We start from the raw sequence: 22,950 nt of genomic DNA on the forward strand, positions 1-22,950 counted from the left end.
GCAAATGACTTCCATAATAGTCATGTTGTGTAAGACTAACTATATTTCCCTCCATCCTATCCTGTCCCCCATTTCTTCTATTCTCTCTTTTGACCTTGTCCCTCCCCAAGAACGTTGACTTCTAATTGCTCCCTCCTCTCATTGCCCTCCCTTCCATCATCCCCTCCACCCTGCTTATTCCCTTCTCCCCCACTTTCCTGTAATGTAAGATAGGTTTCATACCAAAATGAGTGTGCATTTTATTCCTTCCTTGTGTCAAATGTGATGAGAGTAAGCTTCATGTTTTCCCTCTCACCTCCCCCCTTTTCCCCTCCATTGAAAAGTCTTTTTCTTGCCTCTTTTATGAGAGATAATTTGCCCCATTCCATTTCTCTCTTTCTCCTCCCAATGTATTCCTCTCACTCCTTAATTTTATTTTTTTTAGATATGATCCCTTCTTATTCAACTCAACCTGTGCTCTCTCTCTCTCTCTCTCTCTCTCTCTCTCTCTCTCTCTCTCTCTCTCTCTCTCTCTCTCTCTGTGTGTGTGTGTGTGTGTGTGTGTGTGTGTGTGTGTGTGTGTGTGTGTGGGTATGTGTAATCCCACCCACTACCCAGATACTGAAAAAAGTTTCAAGAGTTATAAATATTGTCTTTCCACGTAGGAATGTAAACAATTCTACTTTAGTAAATCCCTTATGATTTCTCTTTCCTGTTTACCTTTTCATGCTTCTCTTGATTCTTGTGTTTGGAAGTCCAATTTTCTTTTCAGCTCTGGTCTTTGCATCAAGAATGCTTGAAAGTCCTCGATTTCACTGAAAGACCATTTTTTCCCCTGAAGTATTATACTCAGTTTTGCTGGGTAGGTGATTCTTGCTTTTAGTCCTAGTTCCTTTGACTTCTGGAATATCCTATTCCATGCCATTCAATCCCTTAATGTAAAAGCTGCTAGATCTTGTGTTATCCTGATTGTATTTCCACAATACTCAAATTGTTTCTTTCTAACTGCTTACAATATTTTCTCCTTGACCTGGGAACTCTAGAATTTGGCTACAGTGTTCCTAGGAGTTTCTCTTTTTGGGTCTCTTTCAGGAGGTGATTGGTGGATTCTTTTGATATTTATTTTACCCTCTGGTTCTAGAATATCATGGCAGTTTTCCCTGATAATTTCATGAAAGATGATGTCTAGCCTCTTTTTTTGGTCATGGCTTTCAGGTAGTCCCATGATTTTTACAGTCTCTTCTGGATCTATTTTTCAGGTCAGTTGTTTTTCCAATGAGATATTTCACATTATCTTCCATTTTTTCATTCTTTTTGTTTTGTTTTGTGATTTCTTGGTTTCTCATAAAGTCATTAGCCTCCATCTGTTTCATTCTAATTTTTAAAGAACTGTATTCTTCAGTGAGCTTTTGAACCTCCTTTTCCATTTGGCTAATTCTGCTTTTGAAAGCATTCTTCTCCTCATTGGCTTTTTGAACCTCTTTTCCAATTGAGTTAGCCTATTTTTCAAGGTGTTATTTTCTTCAGCATTTTTTGGGGTCTCCTTTAGCAAGATGTTGACCTGCTTTTCATGATTTTCGTGCATCTCTCTCACTTCTCTTCCCAATTTTTCCTCCATCTCTCTCATTTGATTTTCAAAATCCTTTTGAGCTCTTCCATGGCCTGAGCCTATTGAATATTTATTTTGGATGTTTGGGATACAGAAGCCTTGACTTTTATGTCTTTCTCTGATGGTAAGCATTGTTCTTCCTCATCTGAAAGGATGGGAGAAGATATCTGTTCACCAAGAAAGTAACCTTTTATAGTCTTATATTTTTTCCCTTTTTTGGGCATTTTCCCAACCATGTACTTGCCTTTTGGGTTCTTTGTGAAGAGTAGGATATACTCTGCGGATCTGCAAGATCTCAGTTCCTCCAAGGTGACACAATCAAGTGTGTACACTGGTCTAAGAGTAATAAGAAACTTTTGTGCCCAGAATCTGTGAATAGTAGTTTCCTCTCCACAACCACCTGACTACTGCCACTGGGAATTCTGCCCCCAAGGCCTGTTTGAGTCCTCCTTGGCACGGTGCTACATGACCAAGCCTGGACTGGGCTCTGCTCCAAGTCTGGTGTGACAGACTTTCCCATCAGCCTTTCAGGTCATCTTGGGCTGGAAATCTCCTCTATTCTGTTGTTCTGTAGCTTCTATTGCTCTAGAATTTGTTGAGTCTTTCTTTACAGATATTTTATGGGCTGTGGGGGAAGAACTAGTGTATGTGCATCTTTCTACTCCACCATCTTGGCTCCAACCCTGTGATTTTGTTTAAAGGAGCTTGCTTGTGATTTGTTTAAGGGAACTGGTTTGTGGGAAGCCTAGCAGGAGGAAGACTTGGGACTGGTGTTGCACTCTGCATTGTTATTTTGTATAGATGTCTTTGTTACTATGATAGATTTGGCTTTCTGGTGTCTGAACAAATGTTTTGATTCTGTCTTCCATGTGGACAGTCTGTTGCATTTCACAATTCTGAATTGCAGTGGGATATTCATGGCTGCTGTTGATGCTGTGAATATCACATTGGTGCTACATACTTCCTCACTGCCCAAGTTGCTTTTTGTGTCTAGCCTCTTTTTGCATCCTGGTTGACTTCCTCTTCCACTAAGGGTAGTCTTTAGGGTGGATGGCTGGACCAAGGCTTTGTGGGTTTGTAATTGGGCTACACTAAGGAATTCTTAGTCTTCTTCTTGGTTTCCTTCTCCTTTTCCAAGTTCCCAAATTTACCTGACTACAGCCATAATCTAGTTTAATCTTAAATCTTGCCAACCCACTACCTTACCCTAAATCTGGTTGAGAAGGTCCAACAGTACTGAAGACACAAAACTGGTGATAAGTAGCAGATGATGCTGATGTGCCTTGGGGTACAAATGACTGTACTTTGTTTTTTGTCCTTTGTTTTCAAAGAGTACTGCTTGAAGGGCTGACTCAAACTGCAGCTGAAACTCAGTAGGACTATCATCCTAATGGTGTACTTCTTCGTTTTCTCCCTCAATATTTTCCAGAGGAAGACTTCTAGGATGGTGTTCAGCAGTCCTTAATGATAGGCTGTAAGAGCCACTGTTGCCTGTGATGTCACAAGTGGTGGTGGATAGTGCCTTTCCTCAGGTCATGAGGCTTTATGATGTAGAGGATCCAAAAAATCACTTCCTCTTGCCTGGTCCAATAATCTTTTTAGGTCAGCTGGTGAGATGCTTTGGAGGAACCAGTGCACATCAACATTCATTGGATTATGCAGTGGTTAAAGCTTCCTCAAATTTCTTGGAATTCTCTCTTGTTGAGGGGAATAGAGGTTTGAGATTGACCAAATCACCAGATCAGAGCTGGACTTAGACTAGCACTATTCCTCCAGAGAAGGTAGGGTATGAGTGGAGAGGAAAATTTCCCTCTGGCTTCCCAAGCCTGAAGGCCCAGGGGTGGAGTAGTCAGGTAGTCTGGAAGGAAAGAAGCAAGTATAGTCAAACAGTAGCTTTCTTCTTTGTTAGTATTCTTAAGTAATACCTCAGTTCACAAATTAATCATAGACAGTACCAATTAACTTTCAGGCATTTTTCTTCATTTGTGGTCCCAGGTCCTTATCTAGTTGATGGAGGCTGTTTTTGACCTTCCCTGCTCTATCTGTCTCTCCAGGATTCCAGAAACCAGAATCCTCTAAGCTTTCAAAGAACCCTAGAATATTTTCCTCTTTCAGGAGTTTCATCTTTATTTACTCTTGAAGGACACCAATCATCTACGTGGACTCGTTCATATAGAAAATCAGGTTCTTGATTCCTGAGGTTCCTGCTCTAGGGAAAGGGGACAAAGAAAGGTAAAGAAAAGGAGAAGAGGAACAAAAGAGTATGCAGGAACAGGGCATGTGGGGTGAGATGGTTCTAAATCTTTTACTCTTTCAACTTCCTAATTTTCTCTAAATGACCACCCATCCAATTCTCAATTAGATGGAACTTACTGATTTTCTCCTGTTTCTGTATCTGATATGCAGCAGTATTACCCCAAAGGAACCAGTATTTCATCTACCCCAAGCAGGAATCATTTTCCAAGAAATCATTCAAGTAAGGTAATTTGAGATTCAGGAATGAACCATCCTCAGACCATTGCATATCTGGGGAGGCCTAAGTAAAGCTGTTCCAGATATGACAAAAGGTTATGAGGTGCTTAAATGATGCACCTGCTGCAAGCATATTAAGTTTAGCTATTGACTTATGAAATTTTGCTGTTTGCCTAAATCACAGAAAACTACAGGACTTCCTCACTAAGACCCGTAGTCATTCCAAAGAAAACAACCTAGCAATACACATAAGGAATGGATGAAGATTGCATTTTGCGCAGTTATAGTATATTATTGGGGCAGCTAGGTGGCTCGAAGGATAGAGCATTGGGTTTAGAGTCAGGAAAACCTGAATTCAAATCTATTCTCAGACACTTAATAGCTGTATGACCCTGGGCAAGTTACTTAACTCTGTTTGCCTCAGCTTCCTCATTTATGAAATAAATTGGATAAGGAAATGCCAAATCTCTCCAATATTTTTGCTAAGAAAATGTCAAAAGGGGTCATGAAGAGCCAGACATGACTGAAATGACTAAGCAACAATATACTATCAGGAAAACAGTTCATTGAGTTAAAGTATTGGCATATATTTCTTGGACAGGTATGTAATATGAAAAATAAGTTGGAAGCAGGCCAGATCACTTTGTAAAACTGTGTTGTGCTTTCAGTGATCCCAAGATACTTCTTGCCACAGAAGCCTAGCTTTGTAACATCAGTATTTTCCCTTTGTGTTACATGGCTATAAATAGTGTAACATTGCGCTGATAATTAAATCAAAATTGCAGATGATGTCTCTGATCTATCCAAGAATCAAAGAATCAGTTATAGCTGATGTCTGTACAAAACAGACTGGGAAAAAGCTACTCAGCAGAATCTTCAGGATTAATGTGCTACTATCATTTCTTTTCTACCAAATTTAAAAAGTAAGGCTATCACACATATCTAACTGCATTCTTGAGCAATCTGATCCCACTAATAATGAGAAGTCAGAATGCCTTGAATCTTTTTTCAAGCTAATTAATTAATGTGATGCTCACCCAAAGCAGCCATCACCTATTTGCCATAGAATAATATTCTTTGGCTTATGCAATATATCATTTTCTAGTATTCATTTTGATTAAGAGCAAGAATTCATCCATGTACTAGATCCAGCTCAAGGATGCATACTTTAACACAATGTAGAGGAATGTGCTGAAGAGGATTAGTTAGGTTAGATGGATATTTTAGGAGAAGTATTATCAACTAATGAGTCATATTAGAGTTGCTAGAAGAATTGATAACATTGCAAAAATAATGGAATTAAAAATGAATAATTCTTAATTTCAAAAATAAGTTTATGATAACAGTATATATATTCATTATTAATTTTTTTTATTTCCTCGCATATTCAATTTGCCCATTTGGAATGAACTTTTTGTCATACACAATTAGATCCCAGACACTGACTCATTCTCCAATTACCACTACGTGGCTTTTTTTTTTTTCCAATAGATTTTCTTTTGCCAGTAAATCTAGTTATCCTTTCATGTGTTGTCAGGCTATGGTCAACTAATAAGTATCATGGAAGCCAGTTTCTTGCCCACACCCATAAAGAGAGGCAGGAATTTGAAGTTTTTTTAGTTTGCTTTTAAAGAAATCAGAACAGTAATTGTAATTTCCAGACATAACTATTACTAAATGAAGTCAAATGAAAAACACAGAAACAAAATCAGTCTGTAATTTTTATGTGTTTGAATAGAATGCTGCAACATTTTATTCTAAATTTCAAATTGTTTAACTATTAATATAGATGAATTTAGAGAATAGATCTTAATTGAATTTATCAGTTTCATAATATAACCAGCATCTTAGAAAGTTTATTAATAGCATATAGAAATTTTTTCCTTTGTTCAGATCTTTGGGGCAGATTTCATCCTGATAAGTAGCAAACAAACCATGTAAGCCTACAGAGCTAAGAAAGAAAACCACAATTTTCTAAACTGCTTAACCATTAAGTTTTTCTCTAAGAAGCCAGTACTCTTACACTTTCCTTCATGACTTCAGCAAATGATGTACAGCTTTCCCCTCCCTCCTAACTCCTGTCATCATCTTGAGTGACTTCAGTCTTCACCCTGGCCTCTCAGGTCATTCTCCTCAACTCATTTGACTTCCATCTTTACTTTAGCCATTCTCACCTAAAACAACCAGTCTCCAAGAATCATGAACTCTAAACTACCCCCCAACTATAATATTCTGGTTTTCTAACTTTCCCATTCACTGTTCTTGAATATGTTTGGTTTTATTATGAACTTCTGTTCCTTTATCTCAGTTTTATTGAATGTTTATACTTATCTGCTTATATACACACATGTATACATACCTACATATACATATATACACATAAACACATACACACATATGTATGTATATGTGTATATACATATTACATATATATTATATGTTTATAATATATGTGTATGTGTATATATATATATGAAGCAAACTGTGCGCATGTAGTTCATCTGTTGGCACCTTTGTTTGAACTCTTGCTAATGTAAATTTCACAGAAATTCAGGAAGAGAGCCACCCTCTTTTCTGGTTCTCTTTTCTGATGAACTTACTTAATAAAATTCTTTCTAAGATCTTTTTAGGTCTTTGTTTTGAATTGACAATTTTAGTGTCAGAAGTGGGATCCCTGATGACTGACCTGAGTAAACCTGATTACCATGGAAGCTGAGCAAGTCTCCATGATCTCTGTATCAAGTATGGAGAAGACTCACCAATGGAATCAAATCAAGGAAGTCAAGAAACAGGTGAGTCTCCTGGAATTCATGTCAAACACAGTAAAAGTTAAAGGTTAAAACTAGGCTGGCTGTCCTGATACCCAAAGAAGAAGTTCTTTCAGCTTGATCACCCAAGAGCTCTGGGACAACATTACAATCAATTAAAATCTGGCAATAATCTATCATTCAGGAGAAATGCCATATGCTCCTTAAAAGGACTGTGGTCTGAGATCTGTTAAAGGTGTGTGTCTATGCCAAGAAAATTGAAGGAACAACCTTATGTAGGTGGGTGCAGGTAGAATCTGCTTTATTCACTTTCCCCTTTGAGTTTTTTCCTTTTTGAACAGGTAATTTTCCCACTTGGGGAAAAAATTTCCCCTAATTCTGAGCCTGCCTAACATATCCTGTGAATAATGTGGAACTTTACTGTATGGTTGGCTGTTCCAGAATAAAGGTTATCTACTTCTCTTACCTGAAATCAAACAGAGCTAAGGAAGCTTTATCTTGTTCAGGTTAATCTATGCTCTTGAAGGGACAGACTTCATATTGCTATAACTATATCCCTCCTTTTTCCTTTCATAGAAAATTTCTATAATCAGTCAGGACCGTTGAACTTTAAAAGTTTTTTGTTTTGTTTTTATGAATCTTGTTGACATACGCAAATATCTCTGAGTTATAATGGGTTGCAGATTTGAAAGATTTTACTGTTTTTAATCTGAATTTGTGATTAGCAAATTAGGTAAATGACTTCTTAGGCTTGCCATACATTATCTTGTTAATGATCATGCATTTATGAGTTGCATCAAGTCTGGAAAATATGACCTCTTTTCTAGATGCTATGATTATATATATGTATACATATACATGCATATATATATTTGTATATATATATAGTACACATACATACATATCTGCGTGTATATATATTTATCTATTGATCGATACAGATATAGGAGTTAGTCAGATGGCTCAGTGGATAGAGTACTGAGTTTGAAGTCTGTATTAACAACCACACTAACACACAGGGTGGACTGCTAATACAGGTTCTTTGATCTGCTTTTCTAAAGGAAAGATAGTTTCAAAGGTGTCAACAATCTTACTTTAATTAAACAATACAGACAGATAAGTAGAAAGAAGTGAATATCCAAAAAAGAATCCAACAGACAGGGCTCCAGCTGTCTAAACAGAGTAATAAATACCTAATCACCAGACCAGGGAGCACCAACATTTGGGTTTGTAAAGCCAGAGAGCTCCTTAACTATGACTACCCAGAGTGTCTCCTGGACAAATCACAAAGAAGCATTCTTCTTGTGAGTAGGCCCCAAAGTAAAATAACAACCTCCCAGTATTAGTCTTCAACTAATAGGTGCAGAAGACAACACAACTCGTGTGACTCAGTGCTTAATTGGCTCAGCACCTGCCAGGGCTCCATGTGACTCAGAATGCATCCCAGCTATGGACTGAGTTGAGGTTCAAAATAGCAAGACATCCAAGATTGAAATACCTGTGTACTTTTAGACCTAGGAGCACAACTCTTGTTCCAAGGGAAAAGGGAAGATATGTGGTTACATGGACAGGGAAGATCTTATACTTCATTAACCCTAGAGTCAGGAACACCTGAGTTCAAATCTAGCCTCAGATACTTACTAGCTGTGTGACTCTGGGCAAATCACTTAATTTCTATTTGACTTAATCCACTGGAGAAGAAAATGGCAAAACACTCTCATATCTTTGCCAAGAAAACCTAATGGACAGTATGGTCCATGGGGTAAGACAAAGAGTCAGACATGACTGAATGACGGAACCACAACAATGTGTGTGTGTGTGTGTGTGTGTGTGTGCATGTATTTTCAAAACTGGACTAAAGATAGTTATGTATAAAATAATATATAAAAAGAAATTTTTAAAATCATGTTTTCTCTATTTTGAAGTCTTTGCCTGATAATATTAAGAGACAAAAAGACTTATTTTAGAAGTTAGGCCCTCAAGGACCCTTTTTAAGATTCCTCCTTCAGCCTGTAGATAGCATTGTCCATATCAGGTAAACAGTTCAAGTAAAGATAAAAAGAGCAAGTGGCATGTAAAAACTGAATCTTTTTTACTTTCAGGGTAATTGTATATACATACAAACATATATATGTACGTATATGTATACACACACACATATATATACATATACACACATATTGTATGTGTATACACACACATACAGGAAGTTTGAGCTGGTTTTCACCACATAAATTAGTTCACTAGAAAACGAAATTTAAGAGACTGTGTTAAGCCTTACTAAATGAGGTTAAGTCTTTATCACTAGCAGATTTTAGCAGCATTGAGTAGGGAAATTCTGTAGGTAACTTGGCTCCAGGGAGACAGATCTACTAGAAAGAGCACCCCTCTAGAGCTGCTCTGACAATAAGCTTATTCCAGGATTTCCAAGGGAAAATATTTCCAGGCATTGGATGGTTATATGGGACAGCTAAGACTTAAGATAAAATATGCAGATTTAATGAATGTTTGGGGTGGGTTACCAGAAACAAGGATACTATGTTATTTTGTAGCGGACGGCCTGTGTCCCCACACAGCTGGGTGATGTGGTGAAGAAGAAAGACACAGGAGGTGGGAGAAGAAAGACCAACTCCGTTTATTGAACTGAGGGTCTGAGTATTTTTAGACAGAAACTGCAAGCCTATGTGACGTTCTGCTTGTCTCCTGCCCTAGTGATTGAATCAGTCTTATCTTAAAGACTGTGAGCCTAGAGGGCATCTATTTTACGTATCCCTTGTTTTCTGTAATTCTCTTCTTTGTCTCACAGAGACTGCAACATCTGGGGAGCATGGAGAGTCATTCCGGATGATAACGAGCACAGTCTCAAAGAACAGTTTCCCCGAAGGTCTATCCTGATCTTGTCAACCACACTCCACCCTGGCCCTCAACATTATTTAATGTTGATGATCATTGTTATATTATTCTTATTTTTATGTTTTTTTTTATTTTTGGTGTTTATGTTTGCCTGCTAGATGGGCATGCCCAAATTTTATTTATTATTTGGAGAGCAAGGCCATTTCTCCTGTAAATTTTGGTTACCTAAAACCCCCCTCTTTCAGGTTTTGGAGTTTGTTCTCCACCCACAGAAGCACAAAGGATTGGGAGGATAGCAGTACTCTTTACAATAACAGGAAATTTGAAAGTCTTTCAGTTGGTAATGTCCATTTTTTTTTCATTCAGGACTGTACTCAACTTTGCTGGGTAAGTTATTTTTGGTCTTAACCCCAGCTCTTTTGCTTTTCAAAAATATAATGTTTCAAGACTTGTGATCTTTTAGTATAGAAGTTGCTAGGTCTCTTGAAATCCTGACTGTATCTCAAAAGTATTTAAATTGTTTTTGTTGTATTGCTTGCAATATTTTCTCCTTAACCTGGGGCTTTGAAACTTGACTTTGACATTCCTATAAGTTTTACTCCTGGGATCTCTCTGGTGGAGAACAGTAGATTTTTTTTTTCTATTTCTACTTTGGCCTCTTGTTCTAGAACTTCAGGACATTATTCCTTAATAATTTGTTTTAATATTGTATCTAGATTTTTTTTTTTCATCATTACTTTCAAGTAGTCCTACAATTCTTATGTTATCTGTCCTTGATCTGTTCTCCAGATTAGTTGTTTTTCTAATGAGATGTTTCAGATACTTTTCTGTTTCTTCTAATTTTATTATTTCTTGGTTTCTTAAAACATCATTAAATTCCCTTTGCCCAATTGTAGTTTTCAAGGATTTTTATGATTTTTAATTTTTCTCCAATTACATGTAAAAACAATTTTTAACATTTTTTTAAAATTGAGATCCAAGATCTCTACCTCCCTCCTTCTTTCCCCACTCCCCCACTGAGGAGTAATTTTCTTCCTTAAGATTCTGTATCTCTGCACATCAAAACAACTCAGAGGTATCACATTACACCTATCAGACTGGCTAACATGACAAAACAGGCAAATGATAAATGTTGGAGAAGATATGGGAGAGTTGAAGCACTAATTCATTATTGGTGGAGCTAAGAACAATTTGGAACTATGCCCAAAGGGCTACAAAAATGTGCACACCCTTTTACCCAGCAATAGTGCTTCTAGGGCTGTATCCCAAAGAGATCATAAAAATAGGAAACGGACCCACATGTACAAAAATATTTATAGCAGCTCTTTTTTTTAAATTAATTTATTTAACTTTTAACATTCATTTTTCACAAAATTTTGGGTTCCAAATTTTCTCCCCATTTGTCCCCTCCCCCCACCCCAAAACACCGAGCATTCTGATTGCCCCTATCACCAATCTGCCCTCCCTTCTATGATCTCTCCCTTCCCTTGTCCCCATCTTCTCTTTTGTCCTATAGGCCAGATAACTTTCTATACCCCTTTACCTGTATTTCTTATTTCCTAGTAGCAAGAACAGAACTCGATGGTTCTTCCTAAAATTTTGAGTTCCAACTTCTCTTCATCCCTCCCTCCCCACCCATTCCCTTTGGGAAGGCAAGCAATTCAATATAGGCCATATCTGTGTAGTTTTGCAAATGACTTCCATAATAGTCGTGTTGTGTAAGACTAACTATATTTCCCTCCATCCTATCCTGCCCCACATTGTTTCTATTCTCTCTTTGGATCCCGTCCCTCCCCAAGAGTGTTGACTTCAAATTGCTCCCTCCTCCCATTGCCCTCCTTTCCATCATCCCCCCCACCCTGCTTATCCCCTTCTCCCCCACTTTCCTGTATTGTAAGATAGGTTTTCATACCAAAATGAGTGCGCATTTTATTCCTTCCTTTAGTGCAATGTGATAAGGGTAAACTTCATGATTTTCTCTCACCTCCCCTCTTTTTCCCTCCACTAAAAAGTCTTTTGCTTGCCTCTTTTATGAGAGATAATTTGCCCCATTCCATTTCTCCCTTTCTCCTCTCAATATATTTCTCTCTCAATGCTTTATTTTATTTTTTAGAGATATGATCCCATCCTATTCCATTCACTCTGTGGTGTGTGTGTGTGTGTGTGTGTGTGTGTGTGTGTGTGTGTGTGTGTGTGTGTGTGTGTGTGTGGGTATGTGTAATCCCACCCACTACCCAGATACTGAAAAGTTTCAAGAGTTACAATTATTGTCTTTCCATGTAGGAATGTAAAGAGTTCAACTTTTATAAGTCCCTTATGACTTCTCTTTGCTGTTTACCTTTTCATGCTTCTCTTTATTCTTGTGTTTGAAAGTCAAATTTTCTTTTCAGCTCTGGTCTTTGCATCAAGAATGCTTGAAAGTCCTCTATTTCATTGAAAGACCAATTTTTCCCCTGAAGTATTATACTCAGTTTTGCTGGGTAAGTGATTCTTGATTTTAGTCCTAGTTCCTTTGACTTCTGGAATATCCTATTCCATGCCCTTCGATCCCTTAATGTAGAAGCTGCTAGATCTTGTGTTATCCTGATTGTATTTCCACAATACTTGAATTGTTTCTTTCTAGCTGCTTGCAATATTTTCTCCTTGACCAGGGAACTCTGGAATTTGGTCACAATGTTCCTAGGAGTTTCTCTTTTGGGATCTCTTTCAGGCAGTGATCAGTGGATTCCTTGAATACTTATTTTGCCCTCTGGTTCTAGAATCTCAGGGCAGTTTTCCTTTATAATTTCATGAAAGATGATGTCTAGGCTCTTTTTTTGATCATGGCTTTCAGGTAGTCCCATAATTTTTAAATTGTCTCTCCTGGATCTATTTTCCAGGTCAGTTGTTTTTTCAATGAGATATTTTACCTTCCATTTTTTCATTCTTTTGGTTTTGCTTTGTGATTTCTTGGTTTCTCATAAAGTCATTGGCCTCCATCTGTTCCATTCTAATTTTGAAAGAACTATTTTCTTCAATGAACTTTTGAACCTCCTTTTCCATTTGGCTAATTCTGCTTTTGAAAGCATTCTTCTCCTCATTGGCTTTTTGAACCTCGTTTGCCAATTGAGTTAGCCTATTTTTCAAGGTGTTATTTTCTTCAGCATTTTTTGGGGTCTCCTTTAGCAAGGTGTTGACCTGCTTTTCATGCTTTTCTTGCATCTCTATCATTTCTCTTCCCACTTTTTCCTCCACCTCTCCTTCTTGATTTTCAAAATGCTTTTTGAGCTCTTCCGTGGCCTGAGTCCATTGAATATTTATTTTGGATGTTTGGGATATAGAAGCCTTGATTTCCATGTCTTTCCCTGATGGTAAGCATTGTTCTTCCTCATCTGAAAGGAAGGGAGGAGATATTTGTTCATCAAGAAAGTAACCTTCTATGGTCTTATTTTTTCCCCCCCTTTTCTGGGCCTTTTCCCAGCCAGTTACTTGACCTCTGAGTTTCCTCTCCACACCCACCTCACCTCCAGATCCACCCAGCTAGTGCTTGGGGGCTGAGATTCAAATGCTGCTTCCCAGCCTCAGGGCTTTCAGTGGGGGTGGGGCTGCTATTCAGTGTGAGATTAAGTTCAGGTGCTCAGGTTGGGGCAGGGCCACCACAAGGGGCTCAGTTCCCTTAGGGTGTTTAGGCAGAGACCTTCAACAATGGATCCGAGCTCCTGTCTGCTTTGGGAGCCCCCTTCTCCTGCTGCCTTCACTGCTGCCTCCTGAGGGGGCCTGAGTTATGGGGACACCCCACTCCCCTCTTGGCCAGCCAAAGAGACCCTCTCACTGACCCTTGGCACCTGTGGGTGGAGGGACCTGCGTGGCTGCTGGAGATTCTGTCCCTGAAGCCTGCTCGGATCTGTTCCTCTCGGTGCCATGCAGCCAAGGCAGGGCTGGGCTCTGCTCGGGGTCCAGTGCATAACAGACCTTTCGGGTCAGTTTTTCAGGTCTCTCTGCAACAGAAATCTCCTCTGCTCCATTGTTCTGTGGCTTCTGCTGCTCCAGAATTTGTTGGGAGTTCTTTATAGGTATTTTATGGGCTGTGGGTTTCGGAATTAGCATATGTGTATCTTTCTACTCCGCCATCTTGGCTCCTCCCCTATAGCAGCTCTTTTTGTGGTGACCAAGAACTGGAAGTTGAGGGGAGGTCCATTAACTGAAGAATGATTGAACAAGTTGTGGTATATGAATGTAATGGAATACTATTGTGTATAAGAAATGATGAACAGTCAGACTTCAGAAAAACCTGTAAAGATTTATATGAACTGATGTTGAGTGAAGTGAACAGAACCAGGGGAACATTATACATAGTAACAGCCACAATGTGCAAGGACTATTTTTGATAGACTTAGCCCTTCTCAGCAATGCAAGGACCTAAAGCATTTCCAAAGAACTCATATTGCAAAATGCCATCCACATCTAGAGAAAGAACTATAGAGTCAGAATGCAGAATGAAGCAGACTATTTTCTCTTTTGTTATGTTTTGTTTTGTTTTTCTCATGGTTTCTCCCATTCATTTTAATTCCTATATGCAACACGACTAATGTGAAAATGTGTTTAATAGGAATATATATGTACAGTCCATATAAGATTGCATGTCATTGTGGGGAGGGAGAGGGGAAAGAGGAGGAGAAAATTTGAAACTTATGGAAGTGATTGTTGAAAACAGAAAACAAATAAGTTAATAAATTTTGGGGAAAAAAGATTTTTTTATCTCTTTTTTCAATTGGTTAACTTCATTGTCATAATTTTCTTATGTTGCTTTTATTTTTCCTTCTAATTTTTCCTTGATCTCTCTTATTTGATTTTTAAATTCCTTTTTAAGTTCTTCCAAGAACTCTTTTTGGGCTTGTGACCATGTGATGCTACTTTTTCAGGTAGGAGTGGCTTGTTTTTTTTACCTCACTATCTTCCTCTGAATATGAACCCAGATCTTCTTTTACACCATAGTAGCTATCTATGATCTGGTTCTTTTTTCTTTGTTTGCTCATTTTTATTTTGTTTTGTTTTACTTTATTTTCAGCAGTTTATTATTGTAATCAGGTTTTCACCCTGAGTTGTGGATAATGGTGCCTCAGACCTCAGGTCCTCCTTACTGTTATTATCTGAAATTCTGTACAGGAGTCCAACCTTAGGCACTCCTCTTCTCCTCTAAGCCACAGTAGCCCCCAGCTACATTGTGCCACAAATGTTCTTGCTCCCTGTGTTACACACTTAACTGGGAGTGAGCTCTATCTTCCTCATCCACAGTCACAGCTGATCATATCAGTCAGCACCACTAGGTAAGGTGAGGGAGGTTGTGTCCTTCAGTCATTCCTCAGTCAACTCTCTGATCCCTACACTGTTTTTTAGATGAACTTTTGTGAGGTGAAAGTTCTTGAGGCTTCATGTACTTCCCAACAGAGCTGTCCCCAAGGCCTAATGTTTGTTGATTCAGTGGAGTCCACTTGGAGGTGTTTACATTTTGTTCAGAGCAAACCTTAGCTCCTGGAGGTCTTGTCTTTTCTGAGATCCTCTCAAGTTGTTTCAGGACAATGCTTTACCCCTTTATTTTGCAGCTCTGTGTTATTTTGAGGCAATGTTCTATCTTTTGTGGAAGAAATTTGGAGAGCCTGGAATTTTCTTCCCAGAACCTTCTTCCCAGAATCCTCTCCAACTTTAGTTTTGGACATATAGAGTTTAAGATGTCTATTGGACATGCAAACCTACAAGTTTCTTGGTGTGCTCCTATGGATACAAGGAAATGTAAAAAATGGCTGCTGTCCTGTAGATGCTCACATTCTAATAGAAAAGACAACATCTAAATAATTACAGCAATACACAAGTACAGCTGCAGAGTCCTAATGCTTGTGTTTTAATCAGTCAATCAACATTGAACCAGTACACTAGATATTGGACACTGTGGTAAATACTAGGGAAACTATAAAAAAGCAAAACTGGTCCCTGCCCGTTGAGTTTATATGTACAGACAAGTTACTTTTTGGTTTTTTGTTTTGTTTTGTTCGAGAGTTCTGACTCCATGACTCCAGTTGAGGTTTTCTTGGCAAAGATACCGGGTGGTTTGCCATTTAACTCTCCAGCTCATTTTATAGATCTAGGGCAAGAGGTAAGTAGATTTAAACTATAGTGTCTAAGTGGGTGGAACTAGAACTGAGAAAGAATAAGACATACTTCTTCTAATTGATTAACAGAGACTCTGATACATTGGAGAGAGCTCTTGAAATTTGAAATGACCGGATTCAAATGCCACCTCTCTGGGTGTTTGCTTCCTCATCTGTAAAGAAGAGCTATCAAATTTATAACATCATTCTCAAAGGATCATTGTAAAGCACTTTGTAAACTTTTAAGTATTAATGTCCAGTATTTTTATTGAGAACATGGGAAAATAAATCTTTGGTAGAAAGACTTAAAAGAATGGTTGAGATTTCACCTAGAGAGGAGAGGCAAGAAAATAATGAGATAATGCTTTTGCAGTTGAAAACCTTAAGATCGGTTGTAATTATTATTACTTTAAGGAAACAGCAAGGTTTTTCACTAGTCAGAATATTACTATGACAGGCTATTGTTGTTGTTGCAGGCAAATATATATAAAAAGAAATGTAGACCTGGAGTGAGGAGGACAAAAACTCCTTCCTTGGTTCCTAACTGCTGAGAGTGTAGCCTAGGGACTAGAAACTCTCCCAGACAAGAAAAGGTTGACAATTCTTTTAGCCCATAGCTAAGATTATGAACTACTAGGCCTAGCTAAGGGTAGCCAACAAAAACCAGTGAAAATGCCCCAGGCTAGGATTAAGACTCTTGTTTTAATTGCCTCTGCTGCTGTTTCAAAGTCTGTGGTCTCAGGCAATTTTTTGGCAGTATTAGAAAATACTTTTTAACTTACAGTTAGAGAATAGGATTCTGGTGCTCAGCACTGGGGACTTTGATAAAAAATAGTAACTACAGTAATAAACACTGGAGCTGCGTGTAGGCAGGGGATACTGGTCTGTCTTATTTCCAAGATCCTCCTCAGTTGGCAGGCAACTGAAGTTGATTAGAGACAAAAGCTAGGAGAATAATTTAATATCATTAAACTCCACTTTCCTTATCCATTTTGTTGTGTAATTATGTATATCTGCCAAGGACAAATAACTAACTCCTGGTGTGGACCCTGTATTCTGGCCAACACAAAACCTTTTTGTCTGCTTCTCTTATTATTACTGGAAACATCTAAAACATGAAAATAGCAATTTGTAAAAGGCAACTTAAGAAGTGAATATGCGCTTACTAAATACCTAATATGTTCTGGCCATGTTAGAAGGCTGCTTCCTAGATATTTAGTGAGGCCAAAGATTGAATGAGTCAGTCTCTGTTGCATTCCAGACTGTGAATTGAGTGCCCAAGAGGGCAAGAACAGTTAGAGAAAATAATTGTATCAGGAGGAGGTTCTAGGACCATGTATTTGGGCTTAAGAAATTCCTGTGATTGCAGTAATCGAATATGATAAGAAACCTGGAGGTTTCTTTGGATCCTTTGGTCCTCTTGATGGGGTGATGGGATGTGGACCCTGAATTTTCCCATACATTTCAGCAACCCTGTCCCTGGTGTTTCCTCTGAGGTATTTGGCCCAACCCAGGGCACCTATACACTCAATAATCCTTTTAACTGCTTCTCGCCAGGGAATTTACCACTCCTTGATTCCATCTAGATCTTACTGCTTTTTCTTGTATATAAGTACCAGTCTTACTCCTTTACATTGTAGAGATTCGCTTAGAATCTAGCCCACTACTTTTGACTGAAAGGAGGCTTGAATGGTCAAATTCTTTAGAGACAGACCCCGCCCATATCCTTGCATTTTGGGGTTCCCAGCATCCCAAACTGCAGCATTCTTACAACCCAGAGTGCTGATGGCTTATTGACCTGGTTGAAGGGAGAAAAGCAGACTTATTTTGCACTTGCAGATATTGTGGGGTTTTTTTAAATTGAAGGTTTGTGGCAACCCCTAATTGAGCAAGTTTGTTGGCACCATTTTTTCAACAGTATGTGTGCACACTGTGTTTCTGTGTCACATCTTGGTAATTCTCACAATATTGCAGACTTTTTTATTATTATTCTATCTGTTATGATGATCTGTGATCAGTGCTCTTTGAAGTTACTATTGTGATTGTTTTGGGGCACCACTAAGTACACCCATGTAAAAAGGTGAACTTAATAAATGTTGAATGTGTTTTGACTGCTCTACTGATTGGCCATTCCCCATCTTTCTCCTTCTTTTCCAGTCTCCTCATTCCTTGAGATGCAATAATATTGAAGAATATTACATAAACTTAGTTGACAAAGCAGCAGAAGGATTTGAGAGTATTGACTCCAATTTTGAAAGAAGTTCTACTGAGGGTAGACTGCTATCAAACAGTATTGCAAGCTACAAAGAAATGTTTCATCAAAGGATCATCAACTGACCTGGCAAACTTCATTGCTGTCTAATTTTAAGAAATTGCCAGAGCCACTACAACCTTCAGTAACCAGCACTACACTAAGTCAGCAGCCATTAACATCAAGGCAAGACCCTCTACTAGCAAAAAGATGATGACTTGTTGAAGGCTCAGATGATTGTTAGCACTTTTTTCCACTATAAAGTGTTTTTTAATTAGGCTATGTGTATTTTTTTAGACAACACTATTTCACACTTAATAGACTACAGTATAGTGCAAACATAACTTTCATGTGCACTGGGAACCAAAAAAATTCATGTGATTCTCTTTATTGTGGGATATTTGTTTTATTGTGTTGGTCTAGAATCAAAATCACATTATTTTCACAATATTACAGTATGCCTTTACTTTACAAAGAGGAAAAGGAAATTTTAGGAAGAAAAAAAGGAAATACTAGAAAAGAAGAATATTTAGCACCTAAAAATTATTTAATGGAATTTTATTTTTTCCAATTACATATAAAATAGTTTTCAATATCATTTTTTATAAGATTTGGAGTTTCAAATTTTTCTTCCTCCCTCAACTCTCCTCTTCCCCAAGATAGCAAGCAATTTGAGATAGGTTACACATGTTAGCACTTAAAATTTTTTAAATTCTTTATTAAAGTTCTAGTCTAATGCTGCATTGTGGTATAACAATGACTCTGGGTTCTTTAACAGGTTCTACTGAATTAAAGAGGCTTTAAGTATGAATTTGGAGAGACATCGTTATTCAAAGATCAACCTGCTAAATTCAGAAAAGCTCATCGCCAAAGCAGTGACCATCAGACAATGAATTTTTTGACCAAAGAAACTCATACACATATATACACAGAAATATCAACAAAAGTATAGTCCAGTTAGCATCTGTGTTGGTAAAACAATATCTGCATGGAGGAAATCATGGACATTTTGAAGTAATTTAAAGGATGGAAACATATTACACGTTGCTCACTTTCCTTTTTTTCTCTTTTTCCTGTAGAATAGTAGAATTTCAGAGCTGAAAGGGCCCCCAGAGATTATGTACGAAAAAAAACCCTCCCTATGACATTCCTATTAAATGGTCATTCGGCCTCTACGTGAAGACTTCTAGTGATACGGAGGTCTTCACTATCTCCTGATGTGACCTATTCCACTTTTGTATAATTCTGAGGTGACCTATTCCACTTTTGTATAATTCTGAGAAATTTTTTTTCCTGACATAAAGGTAAAACTTGCCTCACTGCAACTTCTGCCCTCTGCTTTGAGTTCTGTTGTCTGGGGCTAAGCAGAACAACTACAAAAATCCCTCCTCCGTGTGTCATAAATTTGAAGACAGATAGCTGCCCTTGTATCTTCTCTAAGAATTCTCTTCTGTAGGCTATCTCCATCATCATCTCACAGCCCCATGGACAGTTCTAAAGTGTTTTTTCAATAGTGGAGGATAGAGGGGCCTGACATGGTATGGTCACAAGGAGTCGGACATGACTGAGTGACTTAACAGCAACAACATGTCTCTTGTTCAATTGCTTCTTTTTGATTTCTCTTTATTCTGCTTTCTTCCTCTCCTCTTGAAGCTTTCCTGCAATGTACAGTCCCAGTAGATTCTTCTACCCCCATTTTTCTAAAACTGTGGGAAGTGGCCCAGGGTGAAGGTTCATAAACATTTCCATCTTTAGGTCATAAACAAGCTCACAGGATCCAGAGGAAATCATGGATATTTTGAAATAATGTCATATTTAATATGGCCAGAGAAAGGGTGGAAACGTATTACATGTTGCCCACTTTCCTTTTCTTTTTTCTCATTTTCCTGTAGAATCATAGAATCTCAGAGCTAAAAGGTACCCCAGAGATTATGGATGATACAGTGAACAGCTATTGACTCTACAGTGTAGAGTCAGAGGACCTGGGCTTGAATCTTGGCTCCGTTCCTCCTTGGTCAAATCACTTCACATTTCTGGGTCTCTGTTTCCTCCTCCATAAATAAAGGGATTGGACTATATGGACTCTGAAGTCCCTCTCAGCTCTATAGCTATAATCCTATGATCTTTCAAATCCAGTGGTATTTTTTTTCAGTTCTCATTCTATGCAGCTTTTGGTAACAGTTAACTACCATCTTTTCCTGAATACTCTCTGCTCTTTCCTTTTCTGACAGTTTTCAATTCTCCTCCTACTTGTGTGACCATTCCTTGGGTTCCCTTGAAGGATCACTATTCATTTCCTGACCACTATACTCTACATCCATGACCCTCTCTTCATTTGCAAGATCATTATCCTAATTCAGCCCTTCATCATTTCCTAGTTAGTCTTTTTGCTTTGAATTTCTCTCTTCTCCAAGGTATCCTCCACACAGCTGCCAAATTTATATTCCTAAAATGACTAAATCACTCTTTTGCTCAAAAAAACTCAGTAGCCCAGCATTGGTGCCAACCAAACTTCAGGAATATATGTGCTATTCTGGACTTTAATAATTGCAGGTGCCATCCTTCCTTTGTGAATGTTCATAAACAGATACTGTTTGCTAGGGAATATTTACCTATATACAGCTATATTGATAAGATGAGGACTTTTCTCCTTAATATTATAATCCTGGAGTTCCACTGATCTCCCCCTTTCCTGCTCTCCCACTATTCAGGTCAGCATTCACTTGTAGAATGTCAAGAGAAAGTTGTAAACCTTTTCTCCTCTATCCTGGAAGAATTCTGCATTCCATCTAGTTAGTTACTGCTCTATAATCCCTGGGAATTAGAAAACAAGTCATTACTGCCATGCCTCAGAGATGAGACCCTTTCTGGGATACCTGGAGATCTCCCTTTGGCGCTCCTTCCCCATCTGGGGTATTGCAATCCTCCACTAACCATCTGGGGATCTATCATACTTTTTGCTCCCCCCTCTAGCCTGAGACTGTAGAACCTTATAACTTGATGGAGAACAGACTAGAGACAAACCTGAGAAATACAGGCTCATCTCCAGTCCTCTAGAGACCTCTACTGGCTGCAAAGAGTATCCTCCAATAAACCTCAGGATACATAAATTCTACACCAGTGGCCTATATTACTTTCCTCCTGCGGTATGGAGAAGCGATACAGGGATACTCTCAAGGTCTCTCTTCAGAACTTTGGGTGATATGGGAGACAGCGACACAGGACCACTCAGCATGGCGTACCCACATCAGAGAAGGTGCTTGCTGTGCTCTATGAGCAAAGCAAAATTGAAAAAGCTCAAAGGAAATACAGGATGCACAAATCTGGAGTATCCAGCCCAAGTGTTCATTCACGTGGACTATTTGTGCCAACCTGTAATAGAACATTCTGAGCTCATATTGGTCTGATCAGCCGCAGTCAGACACAGTGAAATTTGACTTTATCATAGTGATGTCATTTTGGTCCTCTTTAAGAATGAAGCACAACCAGCCTTGGGTATGGAGGATAGTTTATCACAAAAACACTCGTTTATAGAAAACAATTACCATAAACTAATCAATTAACCAGGATTTATTAAATAATAGCTGTGTGCCAGTCACTATCCTCGGCACTGGAGATTTATGTACAAGAAATAAAAAAAGCAGAAATAATACAGAGAGGAAAATTTTATCAAATGCTCCTTTTGATGATATCCTGTGGATCCCCCAAACAACTCCAATTCATTGTATAAAAGGAGCGTACACTGAATAAGGTTACCTGTACCCTCTAGGACAAAATACAAACTTCTTGGACTGACTTTTAAACTATCTACAATTTAGCCCCAACCTAATTTATTACTCTTTTCAAGAACAAAAATAACACTAGTAGCTGTCCCCAGAATTGGAAACTCTATTTCTTGCATTGCTTTCTACGCCTTTGTGTAGATTGTCCTTCATGCCCAGAATTCCATCTCTCTTCAGCTCTGCCTCTTCTGTTTCTCTGACAGTTAGCTCAATTACTGTTTCTCTTGTGAAGCCTATTCTGACTCTTTCTGTTTTTAGACCTCTTTCCTTCACATTATCATACATTTATTTGTCTTCCTGTGTTTGTGTTCCATTTCTCCAGTATCATATAACCTCCTTGGGGGTATGGGCTGTTCATTTTTATCCCCTTATACTCCCACTATCTGACACAGAGAGAGTCTTGAACTAATTATTAAAGAATTTTTCTTGCTTTGTTGTTGAGTCATTTCCATCATGTTTGACTCTTCATGACCCCGTTTGGGGTTTTCTTGGCAAAGATGCTTGAGTGGTTTGCCGTTTCCTTCTTCAGCACCTTTACAAATGGTTAAATGACCTGCCTAAAGTCACACAGCTAGTAAGTATCTGAGGCTGGATTTGAACTCATGAAGATGTCTTCCTGTTTCTAGTTCTTTATCCACTGTACCACCTAACTGCCCTTATCACAAAATAATAGTCAATAAATGTTTATTAAATACCTTCTATGTGCCAGGTACTGTGCTAAGAGCTGGGGATACAAATATGAGAAAAGAAAGATAGTCCCTGTCTTTATCATATCTCACCGAGCTGCACTACTTTAGGATTTCTCTGACTGACTAAACAAGTGAAGGATCTTTGATTTCAACAGTGTGAGGAAAATTCTGTTTGCAAACTACCTTCTCCACATCAGATCCTAACCCAATGCAGATTGCAATATGGTATAGATAAATTCTAGGGAGTTCCCTGAAGCCATATAGAGGTTAAATAACTTGCCCATTGCTGAATGGATAATGAAAAAGCATTTGTTAAACACTTACTATGTGCTTGGCACCGTGATAAGTACTAAGGGATACAAAACTGAAAGCAAGATAATCTTCACTCTCTGGGAGCTTACTCTGTAATAGGATAAAGACAA

General features: G+C 38.3%; 1 long non-coding RNA gene across 7 annotated transcripts; it reads left to right on the forward strand.

The window, feature by feature from the left end:
• The first annotated feature begins 583 nt into the window (after nucleotides 1–583).
• On the forward strand, nucleotides 584–22,269 carry LOC140526362 (uncharacterized). Of its 7 annotated transcripts, XR_011974332.1 has the most exons (7): nucleotides 584–3,369; nucleotides 3,704–3,873; nucleotides 3,995–4,069; nucleotides 6,681–6,852; nucleotides 9,635–9,712; nucleotides 9,927–14,582; nucleotides 17,964–18,334. It is a non-coding gene; the product is annotated as an uncharacterized lncRNA (long non-coding RNA). The 7 variants fall into 7 exon arrangements; XR_011974330.1 differs by having other exon boundaries at nucleotides 9,635–14,582; XR_011974329.1 differs by lacking the exons at nucleotides 9,635–9,712; nucleotides 9,927–14,582 and adding an exon at nucleotides 18,836–22,269 and having other exon boundaries at nucleotides 685–3,369; nucleotides 17,964–18,243.
• Nucleotides 22,270–22,950: the final 681 nt, after the last annotated feature.

The sequence above is a fragment of the Notamacropus eugenii genome, chromosome 2, assembly GCF_028372415.1.
Source record: "Notamacropus eugenii isolate mMacEug1 chromosome 2, mMacEug1.pri_v2, whole genome shotgun sequence".
Lineage (NCBI taxonomy): Eukaryota > Metazoa > Chordata > Mammalia > Diprotodontia > Macropodidae > Notamacropus > Notamacropus eugenii.